Consider the following 15,027-nt stretch of genomic DNA (forward strand, 5'->3'; position numbering starts at 1 on the left):
TATAATAATCAATTATTTCGCACGTCGTGTAAGCCAGGAGAATATTAATAAGGTATAAACATATCAATGCATTATTTACAGAAAATGCACATAAAAATAAGAAATAGCTCCTTAATCTAAAAGCAACAAAACTAATTCTACTAGTCGGCTACGAGTTTCATGTTTTCAATTCGGTGCATGAAACATTTCACTTGTAATTTATTTTTTATTGAATAATTATAATACATTTTTTCAGCACTACACTTGATGTAAACGTCAAATCGCTCATGCCTTATACAGGGGTTACAGATATATACGGTATGTCGGTAATTAGAATATGCTACATTTATTAAAAATGTAATGAATAAATAATATAATCCACAGGATGAATCTCTGCCATTCAGTCAATTGAAAGGTGACTGAGCAGTAACTGAAAGGTGACTGAATGGCATAACTGTGCCATTCAGTCACCTTTCCAGACCATTCAGTTATCATTCCGTTGACTGAATGGCAGAGATTCATCATGTGATCATTAATATATTCATTATTGATATCATATATTTGAAATATGTAAGGACAGAATCCATACATTCTCAAAGGTCATTGTGATTTTTGTTACAAGGGCCCATTTTTTCTTGCGATCATTTCACTTTGATGAAATGATATACAATTTCAATTGTATACCCAAATTTTACTTATTTTAACTTGGCCAAAATCGATATATACAAGTTGAGTTTAGAATAAAATGTTAATGTGTCTACATTCCCTGTCATGCTTTTGATGCCGGCGAAGTTACCGGCTGACGTAAACATCGCCTGTCAACAAGTGGGAAAATCGATGGTATTTTGAAACGAGCTCTATATATGTTTTTAGACTAGTTCTTTCGGTTATCACCTCTCAAAAAGGTGTGCCTCCTTTACAGCTTTTTTGAAAGGGACCTTAAGACTAATCTTTTTGGAAAATTATTAATTTAGGAGTGTGTATACACGAACAGTATATGTTGTTGCATTATAAGACAGAAACTAAGACTTTATTAGTCTTATTACACATGCATGTGTACATGACATTATTCTAGTCCTGCTTTTACTATTTAGATTGATGTACGTTGTAAAACGCTCTAAAGTTTAAAAGATGAATTTTACTCAAAACGACAAAGGATAAATTTAAATGATTCTTACGAAAAACTGTCTAATGTACTTTAAAATTTTGAATAAGTTTTGAGAAATTGATTATGATCCTTCAAAATTTTAAACTAGATTAAGATTGTATCACTTTTTAAAATATTGTTGATTATGAAAAAAACACTTTAAGACATAAAATGTTTATCTGCGTGCACCTGACAAGGAAAAGAAAATATGCAAAATTATATTTACGAACAGATCAAATCCTAACTTTAATAATGCATGTATAACGCTGCCAGAAATATTTTTTCAAGAAAGGGGACAAAATAAAAATGTTTGTTGAATTTTCTTGGTTTTTTATTTCACAAACCTATTTGTGTTTGCTCCTAATTCCATCAAAGAATTTTTTTTTTAATTCAGTCGAATGAATGACTAAAACGAAGGCAGTTACTTTTACTCTTAATACTTCTGAGACGAAGTAAACAGTTACAAAAAGCAAACTGAGTAAAGTCTTAAATAACTGCAGATATAACAAAAGATACATAATTCAAAGTGCTTAAGCGATTAATAGTGGTGTGTTTTTTATAATACTGAAATGATATGTATGGTATAAGTAGATAAATATTGTTATTGTATTAGATAATTCTTATATTTATATAAGATATCACATTGAAGACCGTCAGGCGGTATTGGATTGAAAATGACCTTCTGAATTGATATCGGCATCGACCCAATAGTCCCTAAATGCATAAACAAATTCAACATGTTCATTAAAAATGTTACATAGTTCACATGTCATTGAATGAAGATTAGATGTTACAATAAACCAGGTATATTTACTCTTATAACTACTAAGATAAGAAGTTAATATATCATTGAATGACTTATTTTTGACGTCGTGGTGTCAATAATTGCCGTCAGGTGTGCAGACAAATTGAATAACGCGCGTTAGCGCGTTATGATAATTTGTCTGCTCACCTGACGGCAGTAATTGACACGACGACGTCAAAAATTTATCATTTAATGCTTATATTTACATTCCCTTACTGAAGAAATCAATTGTTTGGTTAAATAAATCGATATAAAGTGCAGATCACGGAGAGAGTGAATAAGTAACAGCAAGAACAGCTGTTTTGTAAAACCGGTTTAAACTGGTTTTCACATAGACTGTTGAGATAAGATCGACGAGCATGAAAATATAATCCATGATTAATAACTCTTGAAATGTTGCTGTTAACAATAAAGTCAACTTTTTTGTTGAATAATTATAAAACATGGTGTTTTCGCAACATTCATGAAATACATTTTTTAACTGATAACATAGAAATCACTTTTTGAGAACTACTTACGTAAATTACTCGTAACTCATACGCAGTGAATAGGTGTTGCATTTAAAGGCATTTAAACATCACGGAATTTAATGGTAAAACACAGTAGAATGTAAATATTGTACTATAATCAAAAGCATGTTAATCGGTCGTTATAATTTTAAAAAAAAATATTTCTACTGCAGGTAAAAAATATTAGATACATTTTTTTCCGAAAAAATGGTCTGACATTTAATACTACGATGGATCACTCTAAGTGGACGGTAGCTACAAACCTTCCTTGGGCCTGTATCGGAGACATCAATAGAAGAGTAAATATGTCGTACTTTTTCAATTTGTCATAATTAAATCTTTAAAACAACGTGCCTCAGTTAGGATTAAGGCTGCGCGGAATTTAAAACATTTTCAAAACAGTTGTCGAAATAGAAAATCAAAGGCCGGTGTAATGAAGAATAATGACCCACGTAGAATAATGACCGGGGGTCATTTTTCTACGTAGAATTATGACCCCCCGGTCATTATTCTACGCAGAAAAATGACCCCCCGGTCATTATTTTACGTGGAAAAATGACCCCTTTGCCTGAAGAATAAGTGTCATTTTCATAAAAATGAACACACTCCACAGGAAGAAAAGTGACCCCTGTAGAATAATGACCCCCTTGTAGATTAAAGTTGTTCAGTATATTTTTTTATTATTTGTGAAATATTCTTTACACTATTGTTATTTTTACTGCTGCAGTTTACAGAAAGTAACAGAAATTATAATTCATATTCAAATAAACTTAAAGTGAAAGAAGGGGTATGTCTTAGAAAATAAAAATCCTTCCGTTATAACAAGATATTGACGTATTGCATCGGGGTATGGTTGGCATCTTAACAATTACATTTACATATATCTATGGTGTTCCGATAGGGCCACTTCGACCTAAGTTGCAAAGGCGATAGTGCTAAGGCGAATGAGCAAAAGTGCGAAGATGCGACAACGAAGCGCGAAGATGTGATGCCTAAAGTGCGAAGGTTCGAAGGCGAAGGAGCGATTCTACTATCGCTCCTTCCCAACTTTGCACTCTGGCCTTCGCACTTTCGCCTTCGCCTTTAATTTTTTGATTGCATTCAGTCTCGGTCGATTACATAGAATTTAATACAGGTACGAATGTTTATAAATATTTGAATGTGTACATGTAACATATATGTTTACCAGTGCTGGCTATGCCTAATCATTATCTATTCCACACACAATTTAATGTCCGCCATAATGTGTACATTTGCACTTCTAGACTCCTGTCACTTACCAGCCGTCTGTTTACCGTGGACCAACCACAGTAACATTCTAATTTCATTATGCGACACTTTTTGCTCATGCATGGATCCAGAGGGGGAGAGGGGATCCGCCCCCGGAAAATTCAATATTAATAAATGTACGCAGTAAAACGGGATAGGAGTCCGGACCCTATCCTGCTGGATAATTTAATGTTATTAATTTTATAAAAAAAAAAAAAATCCAAAATATGCCTCGGAACCCTTTAAACGATGGAGAGCTCCGCAATTATAAAACATAGGTAATAACATATTACAAAGCTCACCGAGACGAGGCATCACCTTTATGAGGCATCACTTTTATGAGACCACCTGTATCATATTATATGAAAACCATCCTTTATGATCATGGATATTCATGGATTCTGTTTTGACACAATATCGTATATCATCTGTTAAAAAATTGTATGATAATCATATGTTCATATGTTAATCAATACAATAATACAAAATCAAAATTGCATCCTATCATACTTACAATATATATCATATAATACCATAAAATACCTTAACACATTGTGAGATATATTAAGCATTGAATCATTATTTTTTTAAAGATGTGGTCTCATAACTGCAACGGTATGTGCATATAAATTGTATAACGCGCGCTAGCGCGTTATGAAAATTTGTTTGCACTCATCGTTTCAAATAATGAATCAATGCTTGTATTTACGTTTTTTAAACATGTATTTCCTTCCCTCAAATATGATTTTTTTTAAAAAGCTCTGTCTTATTCAACGAGTAGTGCGAAATTAACGGAATGGCCATTGGAACAGGCGAAATATGCTGACAAAAATAGTGCACAGCGTTTTAAATTCTAATAACACAATTTTATTGTTCTTTCTGTAATTTAATGAATTTACTCTTGGTAAACTAAGAAATTAATCAATTGAATTCATGTAACTGTCAAAATATATTTACATCAATGAAACATTTATCAGCGTAAGTATACTATCAGGTAGTTATCCTATTTGAAGTCGCGAGAAGAGTCAGTTCTTGTTCTTCAAGAAATACTGAAGGAATACTAAATGTATTCATACTTCTGTTTTGTGCTTTAATATCACTCATATCAACAAATGCAATTTAATAGAGGGAAAGAAAGTGAATGTAAATATTATAGCATGGTATTGTATTTTATGATAGAATATAATTTGATACAACATTGTATCATATCAAATGATATAATATCATGGGATAAAGTAAAATATTATAAAATACAAGCATATTATATACATTGTATCATATGATACAATAATACATATCAAAATATTATAAAATACATTTTCATGTGTTATGATAATATATCATATAAACCAATATCATATTATACAATAGTGTATGATACAATATCATATAATATACAATATAATATCATAGGATGCAATATTATATATTGCAATATCATATGTAATAGTATCATGTGATTAAATAATGAATGAATAATACAATATAATATTATACAATATTGTATCATAATAATCAATACTATACATAACAATATTATGATACAATATCATATCATAAAATCTCAAAAAAATTGATACAATATTTTATCGTATCATATAACGCTTTACAATATAACATATGGTAATATATTGTATCCTATTAAACACTAGTGTTTCAAATCATACAATACTTTATCATAGGAATCATGTTACATCATTTAACAACAACCACATCTATCTATCAAGCACGTCTGAGTGAGGTAGGAGATTTCTTTAGCATCCTCGATATTGGAGATCAGACTCTGCTCCCAAAGCAACCTCTGCGTTTTATTTATAATATAGTTAAATCAACTATGCAAGCTATCATCTATAAAACATGTGACCTGTTTCAAAAAACTAAACCTCATCAAGAATCATAAACCTATAGCTCTGATTCAGCATTCAAGCCTGTCAGGTGCATCAGTATCATAAGACGCACCATCCATGCACGATTGGTGAAGTTAGGGCCAGTTATAACTAGGATATCATCATCAGAGGACACAAGCAATTAAAACTTTTACCTCCTTCAGTATCTCCAACATACGGCTCTGATTCAGCATTCAAGCCTGTCAGGTGCATCTGTATCATAAGACGCACCATCCATTCAGGTAAGTTGAAGTTAGGACATGCAATAACTAAGATATATATTTTGAGCAGCCTTTATAATGGAGATCAAGCTCTGCATCCGAAGTTACCTATGCGATTCATTCATATTACAGTTTAATCAGCTATGCAAGTTTAAAATAGTACTATTATCTATTAAACATGTTACCTGTTCCAAAAAACCTTAACATTGTCCAGCATCCAAAACCTATGGCCCAGATTCAGCATCCAAGCCTGTCAGGTGCATCAGTATCACAAGACGCACCATCCATGGAAGTCTGGTGAGGTTAGGACAAGTAATAACTAAGATATCATCATCAGAGGGCGCCTGTTTCAAAAACTTTATCCAGCTCATAAAACCTTAACCTCCTCCAGGATCCGAAACCTATAGCCCAGATTCAGCACTCAGGCGTATCATAAGACACAAAATCCATGCAAGCATACCAGCAGTAATTTAGATATTGCTATTAAAGGGAACCTGCAACAAAAACTTTAACCTGTTACGAAAACCTTAACCTCCTCCAGCATCTGAAAGTTAGGAACCAGATTCAGTAGGTCCAGATGCATCATCCATATAATTTTGGTGAATAGAGGACAAGTAATACCTTAGTGAAGGAGCTGCAACTAAAACTTTAACCAGCTCCGGTGTCGTATAATTAAAGGTCCGTCCCGTAAAAGGGTCCGGCCGGACCTTTAATTTTAAATTTCACATTTAAGGTCCGCCTTTCCTATAAAAGGGTCCGGCCCGTATAAGAAGAGGTCCGCCTAACATAATAGGTCCGGGGTATACATTTCATTTCTATCTTTTTAATTTCTCGAGTTTTAATTTTAATTCAATTTTAAGTCCCAAAGTGAAGGATATTAATCAATTTATCTTTTTAATTATCCATGTATACATGTATTTTTATAATTTCTGTTACTTTGATTAACATATTACATGTAACATATTAGAATCAACACCTATAATCAACCCATCTACCCAGCCCGAACCATTACATTATATGCTCTCTCTCTCTCTCTCTCTCTCTCTCTCTCCTGGTATTTCCATCATTATGATGTGTCTCTTCTTAACTAAATATTCATGTGTAATATTTGATTAATTTCATCACTAAAAAGCAACTTTACGGGATAAGTATGGCTTATTCTATCTTCTTAATATTCATTTTAACAAAAACAAGTTTCTAATAGTTAACACATTCATTTTAGGTCTTCGACATTCAGAATGTAAACAAAATATTTGTTTACATAGCAAAGAATTGTAAGCTCAGTAAATCGCTGATAACTTAACGAATGGCACTCGAATTTTGGCTGCCTATCAAAATTGCCTTAATGAAGTATTGTATACATTAAAAACGGAAAATTAATTTTTGACCAAAATCGTGACCATGCCCCTTTAAAAAGAATAACATACGTAATTTGACATATGTACAGAAAAAAATACTAGCTAGTTAATTTTTTTTTAAAATATTTGTACATGTAAATTGTACTAACTGTCTCGAATCACTCAGATATCCCCTAAACATTAGTTTTCATTTTGATATTGTCAAAAAAAATTGAGAGGGAAGTTAAGAAATACAAGTATAGATAAAAAAACATATATAGATCTTATAAATTATTGTTGTTAAAAGAAATATCTTCTCAAGGGAATTCAATGCATTTCTATCTCTTACATTAGGATTTGAGCCAAACCATTTGTTTTATTTATTATTTAAATGCAAATAAAAGGGGTGGTATAGATGTTGAAACAAAGGTAAGAAAAAAAAATCAAAAAAATTCGCGTATTTTCCGTGTTAGTTTTCTACCTGATAAAAATTTGTTATAACATGTATTTTAAAAGTTCTTGGTCTTACCCAGACCTTTCATTTGGTATACCGAAAAAGGGGCTGGCCCTTATAATTAGGGAGTTAGAGGCGTCCAAAGTTTCCTGTCAATAACTTAAAAAGGAATAAACATTTCTAATGCATTATTGAAGCAAAGTTGTAAAGAAATTAATTTTGAATCATTCTATAGTATTCAATTTAATGTTTTCGTAATTTATAGTCAGTATTTGCAGAAACAATTGTTGTCAGTTCGGTCCATTTTTGTGGGGGTGCGCACGTTTATGAGGTTATGAAAGGGCTTCTTGTAATGCACTAACTGATACATGTAGCGCGCAAAAATAATTCCACATAAAATTCCCAAATGTTGTTATACATATGTACATTTTCATTTCATATAGATAAACCGCTTTGACCTTATTTTTGTTGTTTGTTTCATAACTGTGCCCCTGTCTATATTTAGATGCATTACGAGACTCAGGTAACCGATCGATAGGAGAGTCGCTAGCTGTATTCAGGCCGTCGCCTAGACGACAGTGTATGTGCTTGTAGAGCTGGACGTACACGATTAACGCCCCACTGTGTTACTGTAACAGAGACATTTTGAATTGTTTCAGTACTGGGAGATGTGTAAATAAAATGGTTCCAATGCATGGTAAATAAACTCAACTTTTCTACAATACGTATACACGGCCGTCTTATAAAGCACAATGTGTATTACTGACATGACAAATGTACGTTGGCAATTTAAACGAACGCGGGATTGCTCCCGATAGAACAATTCTTTTAATGCCAAAAAAAAAAAAATACTGATTTGCGATGGATATAATATAATTATCATCGTGGAGATGATTTTAGAAAGTGAACTTAATATTCGTATGCGATAATATTTGAATCCAAAGCCGCTAGTTTTAAGTTACGGTTATTAGGGATATTAATTATGACTTGCCCCGCGTTTCAGGTTTTTTACTTGCAAAACATCTACAAACGAAAATACCAAACAACCTTCAGCAGCAACTTATAAATTATTTATTCCATACACAATTCTAAAGAGGTAATTAAATAAATTTTATAAATGCTTTATACTTGTATTCGCTATCTTCCATGGAAAAAAGTGGCATGGAAAAAATGTTGTTCAATGTTCATCAAATACGTTGTTGCCTTAGCAATCGAAAATAATTAACAAACTGTATATTGATAGATTGACATATATCAACAAACATTCAGACCCGCAATGTGTTTTCTGACAAATTCTATAAAACGTAGACTCAATGACTGAATTCTTTACCGTTTTCCGTCTGGGTTATTTTGAATCACGTGTGTACGTTATGTGTAGCTATATAGATGAACACTTTAAGTGTTTAATTTTTAAAAGAAATTGTGTACATGCAGAGCAATGCAATGCTAGGAAAATAAAATTCCAATAATGTATATGGTGAGGCCGGTCAGACTGATACTGGTTCTGCTTGTTCTACAAATAGCGAATGTAAGACGAAGTATTTGGGTGTTATATTTTTAAAAAATATAAGTATTGCTTTCTTAAAAGCTTGCATTACTCAACAAAGTATTTTATTGGAATCATTCTTAGTTACCTTAGCTGCATATATGTACCGCTCGGGCTGTATCCCGGAAAAATTTACTACCATCCGAAATTTTTCATACAAGGTCTACAGACTTGCAGCTAACATTACCTTTATAAATACATTTTAGAATTTGTCGCTGTTTATAAATTCATTAAAAAGACGCACAGAATCAAGTGGTAATATGTCTTTTGATATGGGATTTATGACGTCTATTTATATTGTTTTCATTAAAATTATTTCATTATTTCAAGCTTGTGGGTGGAATGAAATCAGTTTCACATGTTATATGACATAAAGATGTCCTCTCCCCACTTTTTCTCGAAGCAACTATTTTTATAAAATTTACATAAAAAATTGAATTATTATGGATTTGCCCCCCCCCCCCCCCCCCACACACACTTTCAAAAACGATGCTACGTGCTTATAAATTACTCGTTTCTTTATTCCCCTCTTTAATAAACAAAACAAACTAACAAACATAACCGATCCAGATAAATATAATTACATATGTACATGTATAAAAAATAACCTTAAAAAACAAACTACACATTCACCCTTCACCCACAATATTGCCTTTTCGATATTTGTCATCGTTGTAGACCCGTGTAACAATCTGTTAAGTAGGTGCTTCAACGAAATAAATCCCCTTGCTGATCTTCATTTTCATTAACGCATACAAAGAAATAATATATTTTGATTTATTTTTGAATTTCTTTTGATGTAAAAAAAAAAAGAGAAGAAATTGGTTCTTAGTCTCTCTTTATGCCTGTTTGTTAGTGGTTAATCCAAGTTCATTTTGAATATCCTTTTGTAATTTAAAAAATGCGATGTAAATTTTTTTCATGCAATATTTCGGATAAAGCAATGAAGAGTTGTTTCTTGAAATTTATTAGCCCATAAAATTGTAAAATGCTAACATTGAAAATTGTGCCCGATTTCTTTCTTTTTTTAAGGTGAAACTTTATTGATTTAAAAAATGATTCTTTGAGACAAACAAATTGACATAATCAATAAGAGTTTGACAATCTCTAACTGCAGGTCTGTAGCTCAGAAAAAGAATCGGATGGACGACCTAGGACACAGATCGTCCATCCGAATTTCTTGAAAATTGCCTTTATTTTCGTACGCGGACGCAATACTCACCGAGACTAATTGGTTCGTATCTTAAGTTTTAAGTTTTGACTGCTTTGAAAGGTAATATTGGTTTTCTGATAGTTATGAACATGAATAATTAAATAAAAATTGTTAAAATTACAGTAAAATTACATGTACCGGCATCGGTCTTCTCCGTGCGCGGATCTAGAAGGGGAAGGGTTCCAGACCCCCCCCCCCCCCCCCCAGCGAAATTTCTTTCAATTACGTGTACATTATAAACTTACCAAATATGCCTCGGACATCCCTTGGCAAACTCAAATAACCGTCTGACTTTTCAACCCCCAACCCGGAAAAATTTTCTGATCCGCGCATGTTCCCCCTCCTCGAAATACAAAATTATTCTTCAAAACCTCTTGTAAAATTTCCAGGATCTCCGCATATATACTAAGAGATTCAATGGCGCTTGCGTTCGATAAAATGCGTGTAAAACGTTTGCCAATGGTCTTTTTACCTTCGTACCGGGCATAACCACAGTCCCACTCTGTGAATAAAATGCGGCGAATCAAACTAGAGACAACGTGTTAAGATCTGTATTTGCTTATAAACATGTAGTATCATCGTGCAAAATGCACTGTTCAATTATAATTTTTTTTTACTTGTAAAATTCAACATCTGTTTCGTAATTTTTTCTCACAGTTTATTTCTTACATAGTTACTTTTTTTATTTAGTGATTGACACTTTTCAGACTTTATATGTGATTTCAAAGAGACAGAGTGTCATGTCTCAAGGACTGTTAATCTCTTAAAACAACATTGTGCAATTGTCAGCAGATTTTCATTTCTTGGACATCAAAGACTCATTGAGTTTATTTAATTATTTTATATCTGTGAACCTTTCACTCAGCTTCCTTATATCATTACCTGTCAATTGCAATTTATACTCATTGTTAAGATTCTTATAAATAGTTATGTACAATTGTCAATGCGCAGTCTGGAATACGGCAGCCAGCCCCGGCCACGTCCGACTCTCCCAGAGTCTTGAGTCCGGAGGCCACTTCTGGCCATATCCGACTTGTTTGTAACATGTATGTCTGTTAAATTGTTATAATGTTGCCATCGTTGAGTCTCGTCCAATAATGTGGAATCCTGCATCAATTGCCTGTTTATTTCTCTGGAACTGTATACTGGTGGACCTTCGGGAATACGACAAACCTACCCTTCGTTTTAGCTTACGGCCCACAGCGCGCCCCAATCTTTTACCTTATACACTTTACGCCAACATTCCCTCGCCCGGTTCGTACTGCACACGACCGATGCAGATCCAGACGAATTCTCTATCACCGTAAAATCTACGCGGTCACAGAAATATAATACTTTGTTTCTCAGTGTTTACACATCTAATATTGTACTATGGTCAGCTATCAATTTTTTGTAATACGTCACAAGTATGACGCAGCTACGACGGAAAACCTAATCGTTGCTTGCAACGAGCTCGTCTCTAGTTATTTTACATAGTCATTTTTTTATCCCCAAACTGCAATTTTTTCGCTTATTTGACATTTATACAGTTTATTTATCATTATATGAGCCAGTGTATGAGAAAAGGGGTCTTATGACATAAAAATCACAAAATTATATTTTGATTGCTTATAATGTAAGAAAACATGGGAAAACAGAATATGTTAAAATTATATTTTTATCTTGAAAATTAAGACTTCAATTCTAGGTTGAATGATGACCTTTTATTTCATCATGACGTCGACATTGCGTACTATTTATGTTGACGTCAAAATTGTTAAAACTGTTGAGATAATCGGCATTGCTATATAAAAGATGTCTTTGACTTTTGCTAATCACATCGTACAAATGAACATATTATTAGAGTGATTCATAAATTACTTATAAAAGCCATACACTTTTAAAATATTCGATAAGATACACAAACATAGATAAAACGTAATTATTCAATTGATTATTGATTGAGTTTAATAGTTGTTAAAAGATAACAGCAGGGGCAATTTATTCCTCAGTGTGGGTGGGTGGACACAATTGATCTTGACATCTTGGTCGTACAAACGGTCTAACTTTTTTTAAAAGATACTGAGTTCTTTCCCTGGACAATTCAGGAGGTGTTAGCTCTGTGGGTAATTTTCCAGGAATCTGCTGAAGTCCAGAAGGTTTAATTATCTTAATTCTTTTTTCCATTGCATCACTATTTTCCTTAACGAAAACAAATCATGCGTGGTCAGCACAAAATCGAAACGAATGGTATTTAGATATACCAGGCAAAGAGGTGAAAAATTGTTCCAAAAACTCTTTCCAGTTGTAGTACTTCCACGTAGAAGTGTCTCCTCCACTTTCATATAGAATTCCTTAATTGTTGAAGACGAACGCTCAACGACTTGCTGAAGTTCACTCATACTGTCACAATCCGATCGACGGAACAGCTTTTTTGCACGTGCAAAACCTGCATCAATCAAACACCGTGTATGGCCAACTACCTGCATCAAATACGCAATTTGATGGTGCAATCCAGTGATCACTCGCCATGCCAAATAAGCGATTACAAATTTGTTCTTGTTTTGACCTGAAAATAAATTGTTACATCGTTATTTAACATCAGACAAAAGGCGAGAAAAGATATATTCTCTCTAAAAATTTCAAATGAAGAGAGAGAGAGAGAGATAGAGGGAGAGAGAGAGACATAAAAAGAGAGAGAGAAAGAGAAAGAGATGGTGATAGAAAATACCTGCACAATTGTCAGCATGGAGCAAGCACTCTTTCTCTCCATAGCCATATGTGTTAAGGCCATGATGCAATAAGGAGATAACTGTGTTTGGCCCATGAGATCCCGTACCAAGCGTCTCATTTTCCCCTATCAAGTAATTACATTGTGTAGGTATATCGTCAACACGAAAACCGAATATATGTACTTTCTTTAAACTGAGAAAATAAAGTGGTCCAATTTGCCGAGCATGATGAGGTAATTAAAGCAACATTTTGGCTAAAATCAAATGTGTAGTGAACTTTGGTAAAATCAGAGGATAAGGGCGGTATGTGGTGTCCCTGTCTATCTGCATTTTGTAATTCTTCTAGCGAGTCTTTTACAATTTTCTTGTAGATATCTCTTTCCTTTTGCGCTACATCAATGTGAGTTTGAAATTCATTTAGAGCCGCCAATTTCTCTTCTTCCATGCATGCGTCAAGCACCTGCTTCCTCAGCAGTTCACATCTGTGACAAACGTCAAAGCTTGGACCACATATCTTAATGTGGGAACAGCAGGATGTCCAAGTGTTAGTGAATGTGTGGTACTCCACTTTCCTAACATCATCTGTTTCGCATGCTGACTTGTATAAACTGTGAATTCCTTTCTTTGAGGAGTCACAAGGGAGAAAAATTGGAGGCTCGTCATCCCTACCTCTGAGGGCCGCAGGCTGGGGTAGACCATGTTCCTCGGCGTAGCCAATGATAAAATTTACAACTCGCTGTACATCATCAAAATTGACCGCGTGTTTGGGTTTCCTTCCTAGATTTCCATGTTGTATTGGAACTGCACCCTTTTCAGAATAATGTTTTAAAATATTGGAAAGAGACTTCTTCCCAACATCAAACAAACTTTTGAAAGCTGATCTACAAATTTTCTCATGTTTAAAACTATAGTGGTACGAATTTCGAGATCTTGAACCCTTTCGGGTGAAAGCGGACGAGGCAGTATTAATAGAACCCATGATATACGCATCTTTCACATATTTTATCCATTTCTCTTACATTGAATATATGATCAAGAATTACTGAATCCTCAAACTTTGAAAAACATTATTGTATCTTTCATTATCAAAAAATTTCCTTTTAATTCTAGTGACTTTTCCAGGTGTGTTATTCTACCTTAACAAGGAGAGTGACATCTAAGTTTAAGAAATCGTGTTCATTCCTTTAAACTTTTTACAATTAGATAAGATGAATTCAACATATGACGAAAGTAATAATGAATAATCAACTCTTGTACTTTTCAGGTGAACATAGGTATACTCTATACCTGTGCCCATTAGAGGACCCCTTAATTATCTAATTGTCTAATCTTCTACACTCACATATACGTGTATCATTAATTTTGTTTTCAAAAATATCATAACATGCATTTCTTGCCTGCCCCTCCATTATAAAAAAGATAAGAAGGTCATTCGATGAAAATCAAAACCGTCACACAAATTTACCTTATTTTAAGATTATTTCAAGGAGACGGACAATCGTTTGAAAATTAATCCCAGGGGTTTGTCACAATTTAAAAAAAAACGTCGGATGAAACTTACATACAAATATGTTTTACTACTTCTTTAAAAAAAAAAAAATAACACTAATTTTTCTGTATTTTTGGGGATACAATGCATATACATGCAATGGGCCCCACTTCTATAACTGAAAAGTAAATATAACTTGACGCAATCTCGGTGCGAGCAACGAATAGGTCTTCCAGACGAAATTTAAAACCCTAAACTCTAAACTACAAACGTTGTCATTAAACACTTCGTTGCATTTGCAATTGCAAAGCGGAAAACCATGATAAAAAAAAGAAAAAAACGTGTTCCTCTCTTGATACTCTGACATTTCAAATAAAACATGAAAATAACAAAAAAGAGACATTTCAACGATATATCCGAGATATCGCAATATAAGAAACGCAATAATCATCTCGATGATT

The 15,027-nt window shown here is 33.4% G+C and overlaps 1 pseudogene; it reads right to left on the bottom strand.

The window, feature by feature from the left end:
• Nucleotides 1-13,245: 13,245 nt before the first annotated feature.
• On the bottom strand, nucleotides 13,246-14,056 carry LOC136275879 (uncharacterized; annotated as a pseudogene).
• Nucleotides 14,057-15,027: the final 971 nt, after the last annotated feature.

The sequence above is a fragment of the Magallana gigas genome, chromosome 1 (genome assembly GCF_963853765.1).
Source record: "Magallana gigas chromosome 1, xbMagGiga1.1, whole genome shotgun sequence".
Taxonomy (NCBI): domain Eukaryota; kingdom Metazoa; phylum Mollusca; class Bivalvia; order Ostreida; family Ostreidae; genus Magallana; species Magallana gigas.